General features: G+C 44.8%; 1 protein-coding gene across 1 annotated transcript in view; it reads left to right on the top strand.

The window, feature by feature from the left end:
- The window catches only part of LOC138520371 (dehydrogenase/reductase SDR family member 4-like), a 290,361-nt gene that overhangs the window by 88,572 nt on the left and 178,650 nt on the right, over positions 1-23,139 (top strand). The window lies entirely within an intron of this gene.

Raw genomic sequence — 23,139 nt, 5'->3', positions numbered from 1 at the left:
GTCGATAGTGGTTAGATTAATTGAAAACCCTGCAGGTTAGGTGTGACGAGACCTTTGCTTTCTTCCAAAAACCCCTCCCACATCTACGAGTAGCGGATCGGACAAGCAGCACAGAGAGGCAGTAACAAAGGCGGTAATCCTGGGCGTCCGTATATGAAAAACATGTGCACGGTGAGTAAAAAAGACTAAATCTTTTGCCAAAGATTGCATGCCTTAAAAAACAAGTAAAAGGAAGGTAACGGAGGGAGGCAGGACAAATATGTCAGAGTAAGAGTGTAACATAATGTATATATAAGAGGAAAATATTGACTCGAGTGTGGCCGAGCAATATAAAGAGCTATCCTGAGTGTGGCCACGATAAGACTATACAACCAGTGCCTAGGTTTTAAAGAGCGCTAGCAGAAGCCTTAATCTAAGGTCCCGTAAACGGGATGACGTAGGAGACTGGAATCGATTAAAGACGATCTGAAAGAGATGAACTTAAATTCCGATTTGGTTGAAATATAGGGGCAAGATGCATCTGAGGAAGCAGACGGCATAAAATGTGTGTGGCCGGCCAGAGTCTGTCTATTTGTTTTATTTAAGTTAACTGTGACGTCACAATTGAAAACTGATTTTGTGGAAAAGAGAGCATGAACATTTCACAATTGTAAAGGAAAAATGTTGCATGGCATGGATTGATGGTTGTTAGCTAAGAGAAAAATAAAAATATTGTTGAAATAAAGGGATTGGAGCTTGCGACAATTGGTTCTCGCTCACACTGTTGATTTTTGAAACACAAATATAATAAAGTGATATATAAAGAGGGGGTAAACAGGTTAAACATGGAAGACATTACTCCGCTGATACACTAGTGCAAACAGCTGACGAAACATGCACCTAAGCTTAAACAGTACAGTGTGGAATGGGTTAAAGGGACCGCAGACAAAATGTTTATGCCATGGCCCCAAGGCGGATCGCTATCTAAAATGGTCCTGCATCACATGACAACATAATTACATGCCACGTACACTGGCAAAAAGTTAGACAAGCGCATGGCTAGTTTAGAACTTTGGAAAATGTACCAATAAGAAAAAGAGGAGGAGCCACTGTTAGATTGGATACTGAATAAATGCAAAGAGGGGGGTGAAGAGCCTTCTGCGCCACCCCTGTCTGAAATAAAGAACAAAGCTAGTAAAGACGAAGGATTGTACCCATTGAGGGAACTTAAAGCAGCAACGGGAAATAGCAACCCATCATATGAGTCACCTACGCAAAGTAGTGACGAAAGCCCAGAGAAGGACAGGGAAAAAAATATTACTTTCAAAGTCCTGAGGGACAAGGAGCGATGCAAAAAGGAAAAAGGTGGTCAAGCAAGTACATCTCTAGGAAATGAGGTAAAGAGATGGAAGGGAGATGAAGATGGAACTGATGAGATGGCATTCACACAGAACGAATGGGTGGGAGGTCAGATTTTATTGAAACTTGATGGTAAAGGCATTGAGGACATGAGACAAAGGGGAGAACAAGACGAATTAGAGGGAAAAAAGAAGGAAAAGGAAAGACGATTAAGAGACGAAGGGGCAAGGAAAAAAGATAGGCAGAAACGAGAGCAATTATATTATGACGAGCAGGTCAGGAAACAAGAAAAGGCGGAAGAACAAAGAAAACGCGACAATAAGCAGAGAACAGCTGATAATCAGGAAAGAATAGAACAAAGGAGAATAGAAGAAGAAGAACAAAAGATACAAGACAAAAGAATAAAAAGACAGCAAGAGGAGGAAATGCACAGTGCAAATGAACGAAGCGTCGCTAGGAAAGAAGAGGAAGACAGGGTTAGAGAGGAAGCAAGGAAGAGTAGAGAATTTGATGACAACAGAATTTAAGCAAAGACAGAGAGCATGGGATCTCGAATATGTGGAAATAGAGGTTAAAAAACCCGATCCAGTAGTAGAATGGGAAGATATAGAAGAATTATTTCCTGAGTACGATTCAGTACCAGGCACGTCTAGAATACATCTAGAAGATTACTTCGACACCAGAAGTATCGGAGAGACAATCAATGAGATGGGATTAGAAATGACACCCCAAGGGAAAGGAGAGGATGAGCATCTTGAAAGCACTCAGTTGTACGATACTGCGGACGCTTCCCGAAGCAGTAGACATAGAGAGCTGTCCTTAGTTAGGCTGGCTCTGAATAGAAATGAGGAGGATGAGAGAAGCTGAACGAGTTGGACACAGACAATATTAGATGCAGAGAGAGAAGAAAGTGAAGAAAGAGAAGAAAAGAGAAGTCAAGGGAGACGCTTGTCTATGGGAAGGGGAATAAGATGGTCAGATTCTACTGGGTCCACACCCAAAGCACCGGAGTTAGTAATACAAACAGATCGGCATGAAGGATTGTCACAAGGTCAGAGGGGGGTGTCCACTGACATATGTAAGCAGATTAAGGCCATTGCCAGGTAGACGGCGATGTGGGAATATTACCCCTGCGGTAGACAGAAAAATGAGGAGGGAAGAAAAGGAGTTTAGTGTGTCACAGTTTCCCTTATTAGAGAAAGGAGGAACAAGGCCACAATATACACCTTGGCCACAGATGGATAGAGAAAACTTAAAAAACAAGCTCGCAATGTTGACATCTTGAGCCGGAAAATGGATAGACGAGTTACAAAAAGTGACGGGAGGAAACACGTTAGCTATAGGGGATATTAAGGGTCTTTTAATTGCCATACTTGGTGATAGAGCTGACAATGCTTGGACACGTGCAGGCTACCCTGGTGTGACTACAGTTTATTCTGCGCATGACGGAGCGCTGTTTAACAATTACAGAACTGTGGTATGGAAAGCGCTTCGAGTGCTATACCCGGACACTTCTTAATGGGAGCTATAATTGAGATATAATGATGTGTAAGATGAAAGAGGGAGATGATCCATTGCTTTACATTCAGAATTTCCAAGACACGTGGGAGCTGGAAACGCGGGAATCTTGGGGGAAATCAAGGGCTGCCAGAACAGGTGCAGACGCAGCTCAAGAAACTGGTAGGAATCAAAGCTAAACCATGGTCAGAAATACAGCTGACCATTGCACATTATTGCAGCCTGCTGCAAGGTTGCTGCAAGAAAAAAATTGCTAAAATGATGCTGTACGAAAGGGGGAAGAGGCTAAATTAGTGCAGAAAAAATTATCGAAATATGCCCTTGAAGGGGCAATGATAACTAGCACAGATGGATCAAATACACAGCAGGTCAATAATAATGGGTTTAATCCAAGAGGAAGAGGCTTCAGATGAAGAGGGTGGCAAAGTAATTACGGAGGTTTTCAAAGTAATCAGGGAGGTTTTCAAAATATGCAAAACGGAAATCAGAATATGGAAAATGGGCAAGTAGTCAGACCACCGCCAATATGTTGGATGTGTGGGATGACAGGGCATCTAGCACGTATGTGCAGAAGTCAAGGAATGGTGCAAAACGACCAATTCACAGGAGGAGGAGGAGGGATGATGAATCCATCTGCGTTCTCGCAGCAGGGTGGAAATGGCTTTGCGCAGAATCATACTGTGCAGCAGCAAGTGCCAAGAGTACAGCAAAGCTTGCAGCCGCTGCAGAATGTGACCAATTTTCCGCAAGGACAGTCTCAACAGTCTCCAATGCAACTTCTACAAATGACAGGCACAGGAAAGGTACTGAATTCTGGAATAGGAAATACCATTGGTGATGGAGGAAATCCATTCACTAATTTTGCGACGAGATTATATATGGACTAGGACAGCTCACTGGGAGACCTGATGTGTTCCATCCTATCAGTGTCACTTAACCCTCATGAGGAACCAAGGGTAGATGTCCCTATAGTGGGTAAGGAATATTCGTTCTTAGTTGGCACGGGTGCGACATGCTCGTGTATATGTGAAGGCAGATTTTCTTTGTCCGGCGACGCTATGAATACTCAGGGCTTTACAGGAGCAACACGCTGTGTTACTTTCACAAAAGAACTTCCACTTTCTATAGGAGAATGTGCCATGAAAGTGCCACTGCTGTATTCGAGACAGATTCCTGTAAATATATTGGGACGAGACTTGATGACAAAGTTAAATATGACGATCTCGTTCACAGAGAAGGGCATAGTATGTTCAAATCCAGGAATGCATTATTTAAACTTTTGCGAAATGATTAGACCATACGCAGGATGAATGACTATGAGAGCTATTCAATTGGAACCTGAGATATTCGCATATGGAGTGCACATATTAATGTTAGGGCTACCGGGCCTTGCAGACAGAATTATGAGAACACCAGATGAGTTTCTGTTCAGGCCAAGAATACCTATGCATGAGGAAAAGGGACAAGTGTCTCCCTTAGCAATACAAGCAGTCATAGTGCGAGGAGAAATGGCTTTGCTTGACGGATGTGTTGATGAAGGCAGACAATGGTGTGCAGTTATGGCCATTGGGGAAGGTTACAGATTGACTGACGTCACTGATGATGATCTATTTAAAGAACAAATAGGTGAGGATGAGATGACATTTGAGGTAAATCTCATTTATTGGGTGAAAATGATTAAAAGAGAGGTCCCTCAGGGAATGATTCTGGCACAAAAACATCCCACATATTTTGATGACGGCATGGCAAAGGTACCTATGTCAGTATGGACTACAGGCCCTTATGACATAGGCTTACTGAAAATGAAGATTAAATTGAAACAAGGAGCAATTTTACCAAACGCACAACAGTATCCCATGTCTAGAGAGGCAGGCAAAGGGATTTTTAAGACAATTTCTGCCATGATGGATCAGGGCCTCTTAGTGACTTCAGAATCGTCATGTAATACTGCAGTTTATCCGATTAAAACATCAAAGGTAGGGTCTTGGCGTTTAATACAAGTTTTAAGGCCAATAAACCAGATAGAAGAGACTGAGTTCCCTCTAGTCCTGAGCCCGTCCAAGATTGTATGTAACATACCTGTTGAGGCATGGTATTTCACGGTGATTTACCTGAAAAATGCATTTTTCTTAATCCCATTGCACAAAGATTTGCAGGATTTGACATCATTTACGTTCAGACAAGTTTGTCAGAAAAGTACAAGTCTACCTCAAGGATATTGTGTGTCCCCTTCAATTTTCAACAGGTTCCTATAGATGGACTTAAGCAATATTGGAGTAGAAAGTTTTGTCTTGCAATATGTGGATGACGTTCTGATTTGCAGTACAACTGAGGAAGAGTGCAGATGCGATTCCATTCAGCTACTGATTATACTTGCTGAGAAAGGATATAAAGTTGACAAGGAGAAGTTACAATACTGTCAACAAGAGGTGTTGTAAATAGGCCAGCTGATCTCACATGAAGGGAAAAAGGTCACCCCTGAAAGAGCGGAAGCTATTTCGAAAACAGCTAAGCCACACACGATAAAACAACTGCAGAGCTTTCTAGGTTTATACAATTACATTGGGGCATGGGTCTTTGACTACAATTCTTATACCAGGCCCATATTACAAGCCTTAAAGGAAGCACAGGCTACGAAAGGAAACATTGTGTGGACTAAGGCCATGGAGTAAGGGTTTGATGAACTAAAAAAGGCCATTTGCATGGCACCAGTCTTAGGGATTCCCAATTATGCATAGGAATTCTACCTATTTTCACACACAGATAGTACTGTTATAACAGCAGTCCTCACACAGAAAACGACGTTGGGGTACAAGGCCCTGGCTTACTACAGTGGGATTTTAGATCCAGTGATGAGAGGGCATTTCCTGTGCGAGCAAAGTTTGGCTGCCGCAGCGTTCGCCATACAGAAAGCTACAACCATTGTAATGGGATGCCCAATGACGTTATTCGTCGAGCACGCATTATTTACCATTTTAGAGAAGCCGAAAGGCACATTGACATCACAAAGAGCTTCTGCTTATGAGGTCGTCATATCAAACCCAATGATTAAAAGAGTTTGATGCAGAATAGTGAACCCAGCTATGTTTATAGCAGAGCAAGTCACTGAAGGAGAGCCAATACATGACTGCGCAAACTATGAATAATTCTATGATGAGATCCCTAAGGTAAAGAAAAATGTATTGGCAGAAGGAGAAATCATCTTCATTGATGGGTCCTCTAGAATCAATCACAATGATGCCTATAGCCCTGCTGAAGATAGCACTGGAACAGTTACACTATCCAGCGCACATAACAAGAGAGAATCTAGCAGCAACAATTGCTGAAGACTGGTTTATACCGAACTTGGCAGAACATGTTGCATTTTGTATGATAAATTGCATAATCTGTCAGAAATTCACGGCTGGGCATACACTACGTGTGATCAAGGGAGTCATCCCAGGGCCTAATAGGCCTTTTTAGCAGGTCCATGTACAAACCAAGACTCTACCTGTGAGGCCAAATTCCTGGTGAGGGAAGTGTTTCCCAAATGCGGAGTGTGTGAAGTGATGAGATCAGATCTACGTCCTCATTTTGTTAATGCAGTATTTGAACAGATCAGCTTGTTGCTTGGTATAAAGAACAAGTTTTCTTCGGTGTATCATCCACAAGGGAATGGGATATGCGAGAAGCTCAACGACTTGTTAAAGGAAAGGATAGTCAAGTTGAAGCTTACTTTGAAGAAGGGATGGTTGCACTGTCTTCCACTGGCATTGTATGCACTCAGAAACCAGCCTGGTTCTGATCACCATCTTATGCCGCACAAAATCATGACAGGCAGAAGGATGCAGACACCTTTAACACTTCGACCTAGCGCTAGATGTGATGCTCAGCCAACAGTAGAAGTGTTAGGTTGGAAATGCAAAACTATCTGAACTGTATGACTTCTAGTTTTTCTGTAATTTCAGGACAGCTGCAGTGACAACAAGGAGGGTGTAGGGCAGTACAGAACACAGAAGGAGATGCTACAACAGATAAGGTTCCAGAATTACGTCTACCTCAACTATTCCCTCTCTACCTTGACTGTTCTAGTCAGGAATCACACAAGGAAAAGGTGAGACGAGCCACGGTTTCACGGCCCGTTTATTGTGGAGGATATCACACACACCATCTGCAGTCAAGTTATGGGGAAGAAGAGCTTGGATCTTCCTCAGAGATATCAAGCCATATATCAGAGAGACCCCTCTGCCCGCACCCCACCGCAAAGAGACTACAGAGAACGGGGGAAGAACCACAGCACGTGCAGACGAGATACAGGAGGACGAGGAAGAAGGACGCATGACCAGTCAAATAAAAAAGCAAGGAAACTTTGTGCAAGATTGTGGCTTGGTTTTAGACATTTCCTTTAAGCAAAATAAAGGGAAAAATGGGACACACATATGAACACTCTGTGCATTCTAGTTGCAGGGTGAAAGGAGAAAATTGCATTCATTAAGCCACAAATAGCTTCTTGACTTTGAACTGAGGCACACAGAAGCCTTGATAAGAAAAGCTATTCCAAATTTTGATTGACGGTATATAAACTGGAAAAGAATACAGTATCCTCAGTCCTTCAACACAGAATCCGTGTTTGGACTTACTTATGGTGTCATGCAATAGTGACCTCACCAAAGACAATCGGATCTATTTCGAATTGGTGTTGAGGTCCTACCCATCGTTTGTGGGAAGGCTCACAAACATAACAACATTTCTTCAAGATCCTGAGAACGAAAAGACAATAAAGAGGCTACTCACAATGATTACAGAACAGTTTCTTTTACTTCCGCAGTACAGCGAGGACAAGACTAGTGTCCCTATATCAAGAGAATCATAGAATAGCAAATGCAGTATTCTTTTGCTTAATCAAAGACTTTCTAGAGCTTGTGGGGAGACAGGCAAATGTTGATGTCCTCACGTTCATCCGAGACCCAGCTAACACTACGCATCCGAGTATGCTTTTGCACAGTATCGTGATACAGGTTGCACTTTCAGATCACATCAAAATCACAGACGAGTATAGAAACCTTCATTCAAGAGACAGATTATGAAAGTGTTGTCAAAAGACTTCACTTTTATTCGTGCTGACAAGGAAGCTACATGCCATCTGGAGTGAAGCAGATTCGATGCATCGACTGGGAACTAGTCTACATGGAGCAGGCAGTATAAGACTAACTGAACCTGGCCACATTTGGAACTTTCATTTGTAGAAAGAGAACTATTTCTAGAGACAAGAGACAGTCTATTATTCAGATCAATAAGACAATTGGGCCAGCATTATTGAGCTACAAGTAGAGACAGCAGAAGTCCAGAAGAAGTGATGATGATAAAAAATGTATTAAAAAACAAATGTTTGCTTCCTTAGATAATCCAGATGGCAAGCCAGAACAGTAGCATCATTCTCCCCCATGAGGAGAGACGTTCATATTGCTCAAGGAACAAATGCTGTAAACCTACCTACAGGTGTATAATTTATACCTGCATTGTATTCACTATCATACTGTTGTCATTAACAATTAGAACTGCATTTTTTATAGGCACACAAAGTGTTCAGACCCCCGTGCATCCACTTAAGGATTGCGTATGAGACCTACAAAGGTGCCCAGACCTTACATCGCCATTCCTGTTCCTAGAAAGAATGATAGAGTGACTGAGCTTGAGATGGATGTGATGAGCAATGACACACACACAACACTTGTGTTAACAAATGAATTGAAATGCTGGAGACAGGGTCGGCACAGTAAATCAGATAAGGGATTGATAAAAGTTACACCTACACAGAGCACAAGTAAAACCACACCTGGTCTAGTGTCAATGAGTTCAGAATCACATTTCAGAGAATGGGGAAAGCCTGAACAAACAACAATGAGAAGCTTTTTACCAAAAGGAGTTGAGAGGCAAATGTAGAAAACTGAACCTTCAAAGAGACAAAAGGCTGAAGAGAGTGAACAAGCCAAGATGACACCTGCAAGCACACCTGATCCTGTGAGACATGATATCAGGATAGTGCCTGGGAAGACACAAGCAAAAATTGTGATAGACATTTTCATGCCAGATTTGTATGTTGAAAGGATGAAGTTTATTGCACTATCCCCTACTCAAATAATACAGACGAAAATGCACAGATCAGTGATGGAGATGCCTGAGAATCCTCCAGCAAGAAGAAGCGATGCAGAAGTATTACAAGATATGATGGTGAAAGCTCATATCAAAAGGATGAGAGCCAGAAGGAGCACAGAAGAAGACAATAACAAACCGAATGATTATCTGGACAGCACAGCACATTTGGGAAAAAACATATGGTACCAACATATGAAGGAAGTTGGAAGGCGACCTTCAGATAAAGAACGTTTCATTTGTGCACTCCTACCAAACAGCACGGGGAAGTCAAAAATCTGTGTAGCTGTTGAAATAGATGTTAAGACAGCACACTGTCTGTCACATATAGCAATGTGCACACCCAGAGGTCAGTTTATGGGAAGTGATGCTTCGCTCAAATGGGGAACTGAAGCAACAGATCCAAATGAAGATGATTATGTCCAAGACATAAAAACGAGAAATAATGGCAAAACTAAGAACATTGTGATCAGATGCGAGAAGCCTGGAGTAAAAGGAGCAGAGATCAGAAGAGAAGCAAACAAAAAACTTGACATCAAAGGAAAATATACAGAAAATGCTCACAGATGGAAGAACAGAGGACAAATGCAAATCTGGGGAACAGTATTGTCACCAGACGGTTCGGAGAAAGGCGTGGTGATCTGCAGAGCATGGATGATCATTGGATACTATAAGGAAACAATTGAAAATGCACTGATGATATGATCATCATATTGACCAAGACTTGCAAGACTGCTGACATGGGTCGAAAACAGAGAAGGACCTTTGCAGATAGTGCCATTGGATAGTGCCAAGCTATGCTTCAGAAACAATGGTAAAAGGAAAATGGGAGAAAATCAGAACTGGGGATAAATATTCAATGCAGCAAGAATGATGCATGGAACTGCAGTAATCATGGATCACTATTGGGTGTGTGGATCCAAAGCATATATCAGATTGCCAAAGAATCGGGGAGGTATATGTTCATTGGTGAATGTCCATGTACCAGCATTGGTGATTCCAAAAAGTGATCTGAATATTGACAATTTCCCGAAAGCAGATGCTCAACTGAGAAAGAAGAGATCTGTGGAACTGATAGGTCGAATGAAGAGAGAAAATTACTTCTCTGCCAAATCGATAGAAGCCTTTAATGCCATCCCATATGAACATAGGTTGTTCAGCCTGACCTCATCAGTGTTCATGACAATCCTGATGCCAAGAATTCAGGTTGGAGCAAATACTAAATGGTTGCAGATAACCAGATGGGAGTTACTGCAGGCCATCAACATGACCATAAAAGGATTCAGTGCAATCAGAGAAGAGTTGAGAGCAATCCGACTGATGACACTCCAGAACAGATATTACAGCTATGGATGGAGGTGTTTGTGCAAAAATTGGAGAATCATGTTGCACATTTACACCTTCACACAACGATGAAAATGGAACCTTAACAGAGGCCATAGGTATGCTGACAAAACTACAGAATCAGATGATAGATGAAGATGACAAATTTGACAACGACAGTGGGTTTGGAGCACTGTTTTAATGGGTTCCGCAATGGATGGCAGGTGCATTCAAGTTTCTAGTAGCCCTGTTGGTGATGATGTTACTTGGATTCTGTGTGATCAAGCTAATAATCTCACATTGCCAGAAGACTGCAAAGAAAGCCAATGGGGTGAAGATTATGATTGATGTTGAGTCAGGATGGAAGCCCAAGGACCTGACCAATGAAGAAATAAGAGGCTTTGTGAAGGCCAGCATGTATGCACCTTAAGGAACGAAGTGTCTGTATCCCAGAAATCATAGAACATATGTGGGAAGTTGGATCTATTGCAGCCCAAGTGGAGAATGTCAACTAATGACATGGAACAAAGATGAGCACGCAAGAACAGCAGGATGCTTGAAGGGAGTCATAAAGATATGGACACCAAAGAAGTATTTCTTCAGACCAAGATGTCTGGATCCAGAGGATGAAATAAAAGTGGATACAAAGAAAGAAGTGAGAGTGGTCGATGAACCGCCCAGAAGGGGGAGTGAAGAGGAAGTGTCAAGTATCGCCCCCAATCCAGTTGCCCCCCTTGTAGTGCCCGGTACTTTCACACCAAAGTGTGTGACGCATACTGAACAGATAAATCAGCAGAGAGCACCGCTTGGGCTCTGCCCAATGCCTATCAGAATAACAGCACCTATTGAAGTACCGAAACCTAAGAAAACCTGGACAATAAGGTATCCATTGAGAAAGCCATATTTACAGTCGAGACAAAATGACGGTTGTCAGAAGGGAATACCCGAAGAAGCCAAGAAAATAATGAAGGAAGACAAATGGTGTCGTCATAAGAAATCGGACTGACGTACGTATAGAAGAAATAATGACCTGAGAATGCTGACAAGAGACGAGAGACTATGGATGAATGACATTTTGAGCCCGCGATGAAGAAGTTGATGTTAAAATAAAGACACTTATGCTACATACATACATGAAGATATTCAGTCAGTTTAAAAGTGTACAGATGCAAGTAACCGCAAGAAGCAAAGAAATCATAAAGCTTGCTTATGCTTAATAGTAAATAGATTGCAGCAAGCGCCAACATGTACAAGTACTACGCACATGAGCACAACTGAACAAAGGTTACTTAAGGCCTCAAGAGGAGTGTGTCGCAGCAAGAAAATCAAGAATCGAGGCAGAACGAAACCCAGCTGAATATGATCATGCCAAGAAACTGAGGTCTTATCTGGCTGTAAAAGGCCGGCATTGGATACAATTAAGGAGAAACAAACAGAAGATCCTGTTCAGAAAGGTCAAGATAAGCCACAGATGGCGGAGGACTGGTAGAATTGAATCAAATATACAAAAAGACACAGGGGAAAAGCCGATTTCACGGTGTCCAGTCACGTGACAAGGCAGGCTGGAAGAGTGAGACTTTCACACCTGCGCATGGATCTCTGCCATGCCCATACTCCTTAAAAGTTCTCAAGACCACAGAGCAGACTCAAGGCCAAAATACAAAGCAGTCATTGAAACATGGCTACTGAAGTGATGATTGATTGTAACTTAATTGGTGGGGAGCTGGGGTGAAGGTGAGCTCCTCTGCACTTGGATGTTCTTTCTGCATGCTGCTAGACGTAGATAGAAAAGTGAGTGGGGTTGATGCCAACCCAATCATAGTGGACCATGTAATCTAAGGGTCCTATAGTGAGTAGAGCCAATGGGACGTCATACTTTTAGTGATGTTCATAGTGGCCATTTTGAAAGGAGGGCTTAGTTGCCCCACCTGACATTGATTATCCAATCCCCTCTCCCCGTTACCATATACAGATATATCACCTATGTTAAAGTTACCTTCCTATAACCAATCACATTGCATGTTAGGTTTTTACGAATTGCCATGTAGAATGATGTCAGCAATGATGATGATTATTGATATAAATACTGTGTTATTTCTAAAAGTGAAGAGAGCGAGAAGATCGAGCGGTTGCTGATGTTCGTTGTACTCCCCTTTTTATGAACTTTTGCCAAACTATTGAGTTGTCATAATTATTTGATGCACGAGTAGGCATCTGCATCCCCATCTATCTCGAGGGTACTGCTACTCATCTTAAAGGGCTGTTTGGTTTGGAAATCGCCCAGTCAGAGGGCTGGCTGGAGATCATCTAGTTCACTTGGGTTCATCCTCGTGTCGGAGAAGGAATCCCTCCAATGTGGATAGGGTGGTTAGATGTGTGTGGTCCCCAGAGTTAGATAGTACTCGAGTGTGTTCACATAGAGGTGGTAATCATACGTGGGATATACCTTAGCAGAGGCAGTGGTGATGCCCAGATGGAAGAGAGGACTAAAACCGAAGGCGGGGAGATGGGGGATCTACATCATGATATACACGTGATCCTTAAGTTACTGAAAGCTTTCCGAGCCGAAGTGCAGACTTTGAAGGGGGTCATCAGAGAACAGGTTGAGAAGGTTGAAGATGTAATTGAAACCCTGGAAAACAATCAGCTCTCAGCGGAAGTCTTGAAGGCCAAGTTGGAGATGCTGATTAAGGTGCTGGAAAGTACGGAAAGGGAGACACTGTATGCGTTGAAACGTCTTAGTTACTTACCTGTAACTGTATTTCTCCAGCATTGGTATCTTTCATAGATTCACATGCTTGAATATTCCCCGTCGTCAGACTGGGAATCCTCGGTGATAAATTAAATAATAATAATAATTATTATTTTTAAATATATATATATATATATATATATATATATATATATACACTGCCACCTAGCAGTGCATGTACATATCCCATTATAGCCTATGAGCCACTTCATTGTGTAGTCCCTCCACCTCACTTTGGTCCTTTATGGCCCCAGCCAATGAGGTGGCAGGGCTTAAGCTCCGCCCCCGGAGGCCATCTTCAGATTTTGAACCGTAGAGATTACAGTATGATGGATGCCGAGCATAGGAGCAGCCTCTCAGGGGAGGCGGGCGGGCGCATGTGAATCTATGAAAGATACCAATGCTGGAGAAATACAGTTACAGGTAAGTAACTAAGACTTCTCCAGCATTGGATCTTTCATAGATTCAGATGCTTGAATAGAATACCAAGCAGTTAAAACATGCCACCATAATAAACAGATATGCATAATTACAGAAAAACATATTTCTGATCAAACCTTTACCATGCAGCAACACAACGGTTACATACTTCGGGAAAGGTGGGAAAGGAGGCTGGTCCTACCTTACACAAAGAGATGGCGGAGCACTGCCTGTCCAACTGCAGTTTCTTTGTTGGTATCTTCAGTCAGGCAGTAGTGTTTCGCGAAAGTATGTAGAGTGCTCCACGTGGCAGCTCTGCATATGTATTTCAAGGCCACCCCTGCGTGGAATGCTGTTGACGCCGCCCTTCCTCTGGTGGAGTGAGCAGACGGCGGTCTAGTTAAAGGGTCGCCTTTCAACTGATGGCAGTGGGTGATGCAGGACGATACCCAGCGTGCCAGACTTTGTTTGGATATATGTTGGCCCTTGGTACGGCCAGAGAAGGAAATGAATAGCCGGTTTGAGGAGCGGAACTCCTTGGTTCTTTGCAAGTAAAACTTCAACACCCTAGAAACGTCTAGAGTGTGTAATGTCCTTTCCGCTTCCGAAGCGTGATTCTGGAAGAAGGTTGGTAACACAATGCGCTCAGTGAAGGACATCTCCGAAAGTACCTTGTGGAGGAACTTCGGGTGAGGCCTTAAGATGACGCGGTCCTTCTGGAACAAGGTAAATGGAGGTTCCGAAGACAAAGCTTGCAACTCACTGATCCTTCTGGCCGATGTGATGGCTACCAGGAAGGATGTCTTCCAGGACAAGAATTTCATATCGCATCTATGTATGGGCTCGAAGGGAGGTTGCATGAGGGCCGTTAAGACGGTGTTGAGGCTCCAGCCCGGAACTGGTGTAGGTGTAGGCGGATAAGTACGCATCAGTCCTTTCAGGAAGATCTTGATCGCTGGTAAGGAGAGTAAGGCTTGCGTCTCCGTGGTTACTGTGTAGGCCGCTATGGCTGACAGATGGACCTTGATAGAGGACAGTGAGAGCCCTGATTTAGCCAGGTGCAACAAGTAAGGCAGAATTTGATCAACCGAGGCCGTGAGGGGATCGATCGCAGAGGTCTCGCACCATTTGGAAAACCTGGTCCATTTTCTGGTGTAGGTGAGTTGCGTGGACGGGGCTCTAGCGGCCCTGATGATATCCCAGCATTCTGATGGTAACTTTAGGTGCATCAGTTTACGCTGCTCAGGAACCATGCTTTGAGGGACAGGCTCCTCGGGTCGTGGTGGAGGACCTTGCGGTTCTGTTGTGTCAGTAGATATTGATGTGATTTGAGACGAATCGGGGTTTTGCAGGATAGATGTCTCAGCGTCGGGTACCAGACTTGCCGTGCCCAATCGGGTGCAATAAGAATCAAGGAACAATCCTGTTCTTTCACCCTGCGAAGTACCCTCGACATGAGGGGAATGGGTGGGAAGGCGTAGAGGAGCTTCCCCGACCAATCCACTGAGAACGCGTCTCCCAGCGATTGGTGCTCGGGGTATCTTGACGCAAATCTCTTGCATTTTTTGTTGTTCCTGGTGGCGAAAAGGTCGATCTGCGGATGGCCCCATAAGGCAAAGATCCGTTGGGTTTCTTTTTCGTCCAGCTCCCACTCGTGTGACGCCGGTAGCGCAAGGCCCATGCCCATAGCTGTTGGGCTTCTTGCGACAGAATCTGAGACCTCGTGCCTCCCTGCTTGTTTGTATAGTGCATGGAGGTCGTGTTGTCTGTCTGGACTGTAAGAACTTGACCAGCTATAACCGGTAGGAAGGCTTTCAGCGCCAACCTTACGGCCCTGAGCTCCAACACGTTGATGTGGAGTTGGGACTCTTGTGCCGACCAAGATCCCTTGGTTTGGAGGTCCGCAAGATGAGCGTCCCAGCCTGATAAGGAAGCGTCCGTCCGCAGCAGGAGGGACGATGTCGGTGCTTGAAACGGCATTCCCTGTAGAAGATTCCTCGGAGCGTTCCACCATCGAAGGGCCTTGTGCAACGTCGATGGCATCTGGACAATGTCTTCCCAGCATCCGAAAGCTTGTTTCCATTGGTGGTCCAGAGCTTCCTGAACCGGCCTCATGCGAAGCCTGCAGTTCGGTATGAGGAATATGCATGATGACATCATGCCCAATAGGGATTTGTAAGAGCGCACAGATGTTGTCTCTTTCTGTAGGAAGTTCGAAGTTAAGCGTAGAATCGCTGCTATTCTCTCTGTGGATGGTCTCACTCTGGGAATGCTGGAGTCTAGCTCGGCTCCCAGGAAGAGAGCTACCTTGCTGGGGACGAGGCAGGACTTCGTCTGGTTGATGGAGAAACCTAACTCTTTTAGGAGGTTGACCGTCCTTGACACTGCCGAACGAGCCTTTGCAGCTGAACTTGCCTTTATCAGCCAATCGTCCAGGTATGGAAAAACGTCCGTTCCTGCTCTCCTGAGACTTGCCGCTACCGGTGCCAGGCATTTCGTGAAAACTCTTGGCGCCGATTTTAGGCCGAACGGAAGCACTTGAAACTGAAAGTGGAGCCCTCCCACTGTGAACCTGAGGAACTGCCTGTGTGCTGGATGGATCGGGATGTGGAAATAAGCATCCTCCAAGTCTAAAGTGGCCAAGAAGTCGTGCTTGTTTAACCAAGGTAGCACCCCTTGTAGAGCCACCATCTTGAAAGTTATGCGCTTGATGAACTTGTTGAGCGCCCTGAGGTCCAAGATGGGTCTCCATTGACCGTTTTTCTTTCTGACGAGGAAGAATCGGGAGTAAAAACCTTTTCCCCTCTGAGAATAAGGAACTGGTTCTACTGCTGCCTTCTGGAGCAGTTTTTGCACTTCGGACATGACCTGTTTTAGCATATGCACTCTGCGAGATGTTGGAGGCAGGGAAGGAGGTTGGTCCAGAAATTCTAAGGTGTGACCCTTTCGGATCACCTGTAACACCCATTTGTCCGATGTAATTGACCGCCAGCGCTGGAAAAACTGGCTCACCCTTCCCCCCACCGGGGCGTGGCGAAGGGGGGGGGGAGATTGGTCGTCAGTTCTGCTTGCCTTGCGACTTCCCTTGGGCGGAGCCACGTCTGCCTCTATGGGCGTATCTGTTGGATGACTGATATTTATTGCCTTGGTACGTGCCGCCTTGTGCTTTCTGACCATAGGAGGAGGAACGACTGTATCCCCTGAATTTGGAAGATGAACCTCTAAAGGGACGAAAAGACCGATGGTCCTTACTTTTGTCCTTTAAAGAACTGATGGCTCTGGCTGTGTCAGTGTCTGTCTTGATTGCTTTCAAATGGTCGTCTATCTTTTTCCCAAAAAGATCTTGACCGTCAAACGGCATGTCCAGAATCTGCGCCTGAACTTCAGGTCTAAAGTTAGTAGCCTTCATCCAGGCCTGCCTTCTGAGCACTGTACCGTGCGCCATCTGCCTGAAGCCTGATTCGGCCACATCAACTGCCGCGTCGATCATGTGATCCGATGTTGCTTCACCATCCGCGATAATGGATTTTGCCTCCTCCTGGAGCTCCGGTGGTAATTGTTTCGCCAAGTTAGACATGCGGAGCCAAAGCTCGCGATCGAATCGTGCGGTCATGGCCAGTGCATTACCCGCTCTGATTGTAAGTGATGCAGAAGATGAAACTTTCCTGCCCATGGCTTCCAATTTGCGTCCGTCCTTATCCGGTGGTGCCGACAAGGGTGAGGAGGGGTTGGCGAGTTTCTTTCTGGCCGCCACTGTAATAACTGAGTCCGGTTTCGTATGACCCCTTAAACAAAGCGGTGCCGAATCCGGAGCTTTATATTTCTTTTCTGGCCTGGACACCAACGCCGGAGTCGATAAGGGCGTAGATAGGATCTTGGATCCGGAATCCCAGATGGTATCGAGGAGGGGAATTGTGGTCACTGTCCTCCTTCGTTTGTCCCTGTGCTCATAGAGCACTGATTGCCTTTCCTCCGAAGAAACCTGAATTTTAAACAGTTCTGCGGCTTTACCTATTATGGTGTGGAAAGAAACGAGATCATCCGGTGGTGAGGCCTTGCCCGGTGAGTCTCTCCTCCTGGGCTTCTCGACGACGTAGTCATCCCAATCACTGTGTGCGTCTGGCTCCTGAGTTATTTCTCCTTCTTCTGGTTCCGAAAATTCACCAAAAGGATCCTCCTGCCAGTCTGATACCGAGATGGTGGACGGTACCATGGTGGGATCTACGTCCGGAGATCGCGGTCTGTGCGATGACTGTGGTGATGGGACTCTTGTAGGTGAAGCACTGTGGGTGCTGCTCCTCGGTCTTCGAGCAGGGGATCTCATCCGTTTTTGCGGTCTACTCCTGTAAGGAGAGCAACCCGATGTGCCTGGAATCGGGGATGACTCTCTAGGAATGGGATTAATCGGAACTTGCTTCTCCCTTTGCCGTTTGTAAAATTCTTCTACAATCCTCTGCACGGATAACATGAGCACCGGGTCATGAGGATATTCGGATTCTCCCGTGGACGGGTGCCAAGGAGGGCTGTATTGTTTTGGTAAGGGACCGATGGACTCTTCCACCACTTCTGCATCAGAGAATTCTTCCTGAAGAATTATATCCGGAAGTTCTGCCATGTGCCCCAAAGGTGAAAATTGCTGCACCAGAGGTTCAGTTACAGTATTCTTCTCAATGATATTGCTTGTAATGACAGGAGCTTCAAGAGTAAGAGGCAGTAATTCCTCTGTAACTGCCGAGATTTGCGGTGCCTCTGAAGGAGTTATGGATGGTGTTATTCTTGTCGACGACTGAGATTTTCCCGTCGACGAGGGCTTCGCCGACGACTGAGATTTTCCTGTCGACGACTGAGATTTTCCCGTCGACGAGAGCTTCGTTGTCGACTGAGATTTTCCCGTCGACGACTGAGATTTTCCAGTCGACGAGGGATTCGTCGTCGACGACTGACATTTTCCAGTCGACGAGGGATTCGTCGTCGACGACTGACATTTTCCCGTCGACGAGGGCTTCGTTGACGAATGTGGAGTGTGCTCCGTGGACGACTGCGTCATGGATGTATGCTTCGTGGACGAGTGGTGTTTCTTGCTCGTCGACGATTGCTTCGTGGTCGACATGTCCGATGACGATGATCTAACTGTCGACGATGTCTTAAGCGTCATCGTCGTCAATGCTGGTTTCGTTGACGGTATGGCCGATGACGGGCCTTTACCTTTCCCTTCATTCGTGGGCGGTTTACCCGCCGACGACTGCCCCCCCCCCCGTTTTTTGCAAACTCCTCCTTACCTCTGGAGGCAGATTTTGCTGACTTTTTCTGGCTTGAAAGGTCAACTGGAGGCAGAAAGGGTATCAATTCCAGCTTCCTCTTTTTGGATTTGGGAGAGGAACTCCTTTCCACTGAAGAGGCCCTTCTCTTTGAAGTTTGCCTCTCAGATGGAGTGCTGGATTGGACAGGAGCTGTTCTGACAGACTCTTCGTCCGAAGATTGATCCCTGGATTCCAGGTATGAAAGGAGTCTTCTATGCCTGTCATGAAGGGTCTTGGTGGAAAAAGTTTTACAAATCTCGCATTTTTTAATGTCATGTGGGTACAGACAATAAATGCAATGCTCGTGGGGGTCCTTGTAGTAAACCAATTTCTTCTTGCACCTCGTGCATTCCCTGAACAGGGAAGGCTTCCTGACAGCCTGAGGTGCCTCCATTTCTGAAGAGAAGTTCAGTCGACGATTTTGAGAGGAAAACAACAAGTTTTGCCACCAAGGTTAATTGGAAAGAAAGCCCCTAGGAAGGGGAACAAGATGGAATATATTTTACAAATATATTCCACACAAAAGTAGAAAGAATTTGGAAAAGCTCAGAGAGCTTGAGGATTCCCTGTGTCTGATAGACTGCGGTGAAAAATCTGAAGATGGCTGCCGGGGGCGGAGCTTAAGCCCTGCCACCTCATTGGCTGGGGCCATAAAGGACCAAAGTGAGGTGGAGGGACTACACAATGAAGTGGCTCATAGGCTATAATGGGCTATGTACATGCACTGCTAGGTGGCAGTGTATATATATTTATATATATATATATATATATATATATATATATATATTTAAAAAAAAAATTATTATTATTATTATTTAATTTATCACCGAGGATTCCCAGTCTGACGACGGGGAATATTCAAGCATCTGAATCTATGAAAGATCCAATGCTGGAGAAATATGGAATACAGGGGGCCCGAAGGAACAACCTCAGATTGCGGGGGCTCTGACAGAAGGATGGTGAAACACAGAGGGATCTCGAGTGGAGGATGATACAATTGGTGAAGAAACACCTGGGCCTGGGAGATCAGAGAGAAGTTCTCTTTGATAGGGTTCACAGAGAGGCAGGCTCAGGGTGCTGGTCAGAGAACTGTGGTGGCCAAATGCTACTATTTCAGATACAAGGAGGTCATTCCATGGAGGGACAGGGAGGTGGACAATTTTGAATGAGAAGATGCCTCAATGAAGGTTTTCCAGGACCTATTATTGTACACACTAGACCAAAAAGGCAATGCAAGCCCTTAACGACGTAACTCAGGTTGGAGGGAATACGCTACTGAAGGAGGTTCCCATTCGACCTTGTCATTCGAATTTCAAAGTGAATAATACTTTGTGAAACAGGGTGAAATGGTGGAGCAAGTCCTCAAGGAGATGCAAGGGAAGAGGGTCCCCATATTGCAAGGCAGCCAGCATTAGATTAGGGAAAGATTCAGTAAGCCATTTGCATAACCTGGGGTGTGCAGGAAAGTGAGTGGAGCCAGAAACTTCAGGAAAATGTTGTCCTTGTTGCCGAAGAACCCAGGATGAGGTCAGACTGTACATATTAACGAGATGGAGGTATAAGTGCTACTTGTTTTTTTATGAAAAGTGATAAAGCTGATGGATTTGGGAAACTGTGATCGCAGTGGCCTATTGATAACTTGGTGTCTCAGTTATGTTAGGTTATTGAACCTATTACTTTTGTGGTTTTGATTGGTGAAAATAATGGGATTAGAGGTTCTAACCGGGGGTGCAGGGTTGGTTGGTGGGAAGGGGGAAGGTGTGTTTCTATTCCACAAACACTTTTTAGGTTGATTTGTTGGGAAAAATGGGAGGACAAACGCTGGTTACAATCAAAGATCGTTACTGGGCAATATGGATGAGATCAAAGTGACGACCCTGAATGTAAAGGGGTTTAGCTCACCCCATAAAAAGTCCCTATTATATGGCGCGTTTTCCAAATTGCGGCTCTCGGTTCTTTTTGTACAGGAAACTCCCTTTAAGCAGGGGGAGGAGATATGGCTGGGCAGTAAGGACATTGGGCAACTGTTTTGGGCCTCCCAAAAAGAGAAGAAAAAGGATTGACTGGGTATTATTTTAATGAAAGCTGTACAAATGAAGAAAACCAACTTTGGACAGGGTATAAGGGGAGGTTTGCCACGGTCAGGGACAGAGGATAGCTCAGGGGCAACGTGCTTGCCTTGGAAGCAAGACGACACAGAGCAACACAAGTTTGATCCCCGGGTCAGCGCTTATAAACCTCTGGGTATTAAGCACGTTATAAATAACCTATCATATCATATCAAGGGATACTTGGGAGACACCAGGGTCACTCTGGCCATACTTTATAACCCCAATACAGGCCAAATTATGGTCTTGAAGTCAGCTTTTACTATGTTGCAACACTGGGGTGAGGGAGTTATGACAGTAAGTGGCAACTTTAATATGATTATTGACCCCAGTATGCATTGGAAGACTGGTAAGGGAGACGCCCACAGGGAGCGAAGTAAGGATAGCATAGTTGTCTAACCTCCTAAGGGATCATTTTTGGACAGATATATGGAGATCCAGAAATTACCAGCTTGGGGGATAAACATTCTTGTTGCACCCACACTGTACTCATAAGAGTATAGACTTCCTTCTGGTGCCTAAGGAGGACCACGGCAATATGGAAATTAGGGATACAGCAGGTTAATTCTCACTGGCAATGCAATGATGTTCTCCTTTGAGACTTGGTCTTTCAGGAATTCTTTAAAAAGAAAATGAGGTGTTATTTTGAGGTTAATAATAGTAGAGAGGTGGCTATGAGATACGTGTGGGATGCGACTAAAGGCACGGTCAGGGGCTCATCACTGCGGAAGGAGCTAGGGAAAAAAGTAAGACAGGCATTATAGAGGTGATCCTAAAGGAGGAAATAAGTATTTTTAGAGCCAATCTTTTGGATGGAGGGGGAGACATGGGAACTATTGTGAACTCCGTGGGAGAAAAGAGGCAGGAACTGCACTCACTACATTTGGGCGAAGTACTTCAGAATATGAGATATACTGAACAAATAAATAACGAAAAAGATGTCCGGGTCAGAACAATCTTGGCCATAGGATACATCTAATGAGGGCAGACAGGATGGTATAACAGGTCAGGGATGAGGGAGGAAGGCTATAGGCAACACCCAATGGGATTCTTCGTTGATTCAGAGCTCTATGAAGATTTGTATAGCAGTGAAGCAGGGATTGACGATGCTGGCATTGAGGGGTACCTAAGTAGGCTTCCCTTGACATCGTTACCCGCATATGAAAGGGATAAACTGGAAGTGGAAATTACACCTGAAGATGTATTGAAGACTATTGGACATATTAAACCGGGGAAGGTGCCAGGTGAAGATGGCTTTCCCTCTGGCTTTTATAAATAGTTCCAGGATATTTTAGCCCCCCAGTTAGCAAAGGTTTATAATGCCATTAAAGGCACATGAGATGTGATTCCCTCCATCCTGGCCACCTTGATGATGATGATCCCCAAGCCAGCTAAGCACCTGACACAATGCTCAGCCTGTAGGCCAATATCACTGCTAAGTGTTGATGCCAAATTGTGGGCGTGAATCCTGGCATCCAAACTGGAGCTGGCCCTCCCAAAGCTGGTGCATCTGGATCAGGCAGGGTTTGTGCAAAACAGACCAGGTTCTGACAATGTTAGAAAGACTTTACGCTTACTTGCCTCTTCAGAGGTTGCGTGGAAGAGGGCCCCCATTTTATCCCTGAATGCAAAAAGGCATTTGACCGTGTTAGTTGACCATTCGCACGGGCCTGGACTTGAGATGGATTGGGATGCTGTACTCCACCCTAACTGCCAAAGTTCTTGTTAACAGGGAAGAGTCATCGGTTTTTCCCTTGCAGATATGGACTCGACAGGGCTGTCATCTTGCTCCTCTCCCTTGTGTGCATTCGTAATGGAATCATGGGTGGTGGAGTACTGGGATGATCAGAGGATCCAGGGCATATCTGTGGCGGAAATGGAATACAAGCTAAGCAGCTTTGCGGACAACACACGATTATATTTAGCACAACCACAGGACTCTATACTGCATCTGCTAGAAGTTATATACGTATGGGAAACTGTTGCGGTTCAAAATAAACTTAGCCAAATTGGTGGCATTCCCATCAGGGTCGCTAGAGGTCGAAGACTTAGACTATATAAAATTAATAACATTTCTGGTCTGCGACGATGGATTTAGATATCTTGGGATACAGGTCCCTATGGTCCTGAGACGTATATTTCAGGAGAATTTCCTGTACCTTTGGGCTAAAGTTAAGTTAGACGTATACAGATGGGTGACAGTGCATCTTTCCTGGATGGTTAGGCTCAATAGTATTAAAATGAATAT

This window comes from Ambystoma mexicanum, chromosome 13, assembly GCF_040938575.1.
Source record: "Ambystoma mexicanum isolate Mex_15411 chromosome 13, UKY_AmexF1_1, whole genome shotgun sequence".
NCBI classification, from domain to species: domain Eukaryota; kingdom Metazoa; phylum Chordata; class Amphibia; order Caudata; family Ambystomatidae; genus Ambystoma; species Ambystoma mexicanum.
The sequence above is the reverse complement of the archived record's forward strand: the minus strand, read 5'-3'. Positions and strand labels throughout refer to the sequence as shown.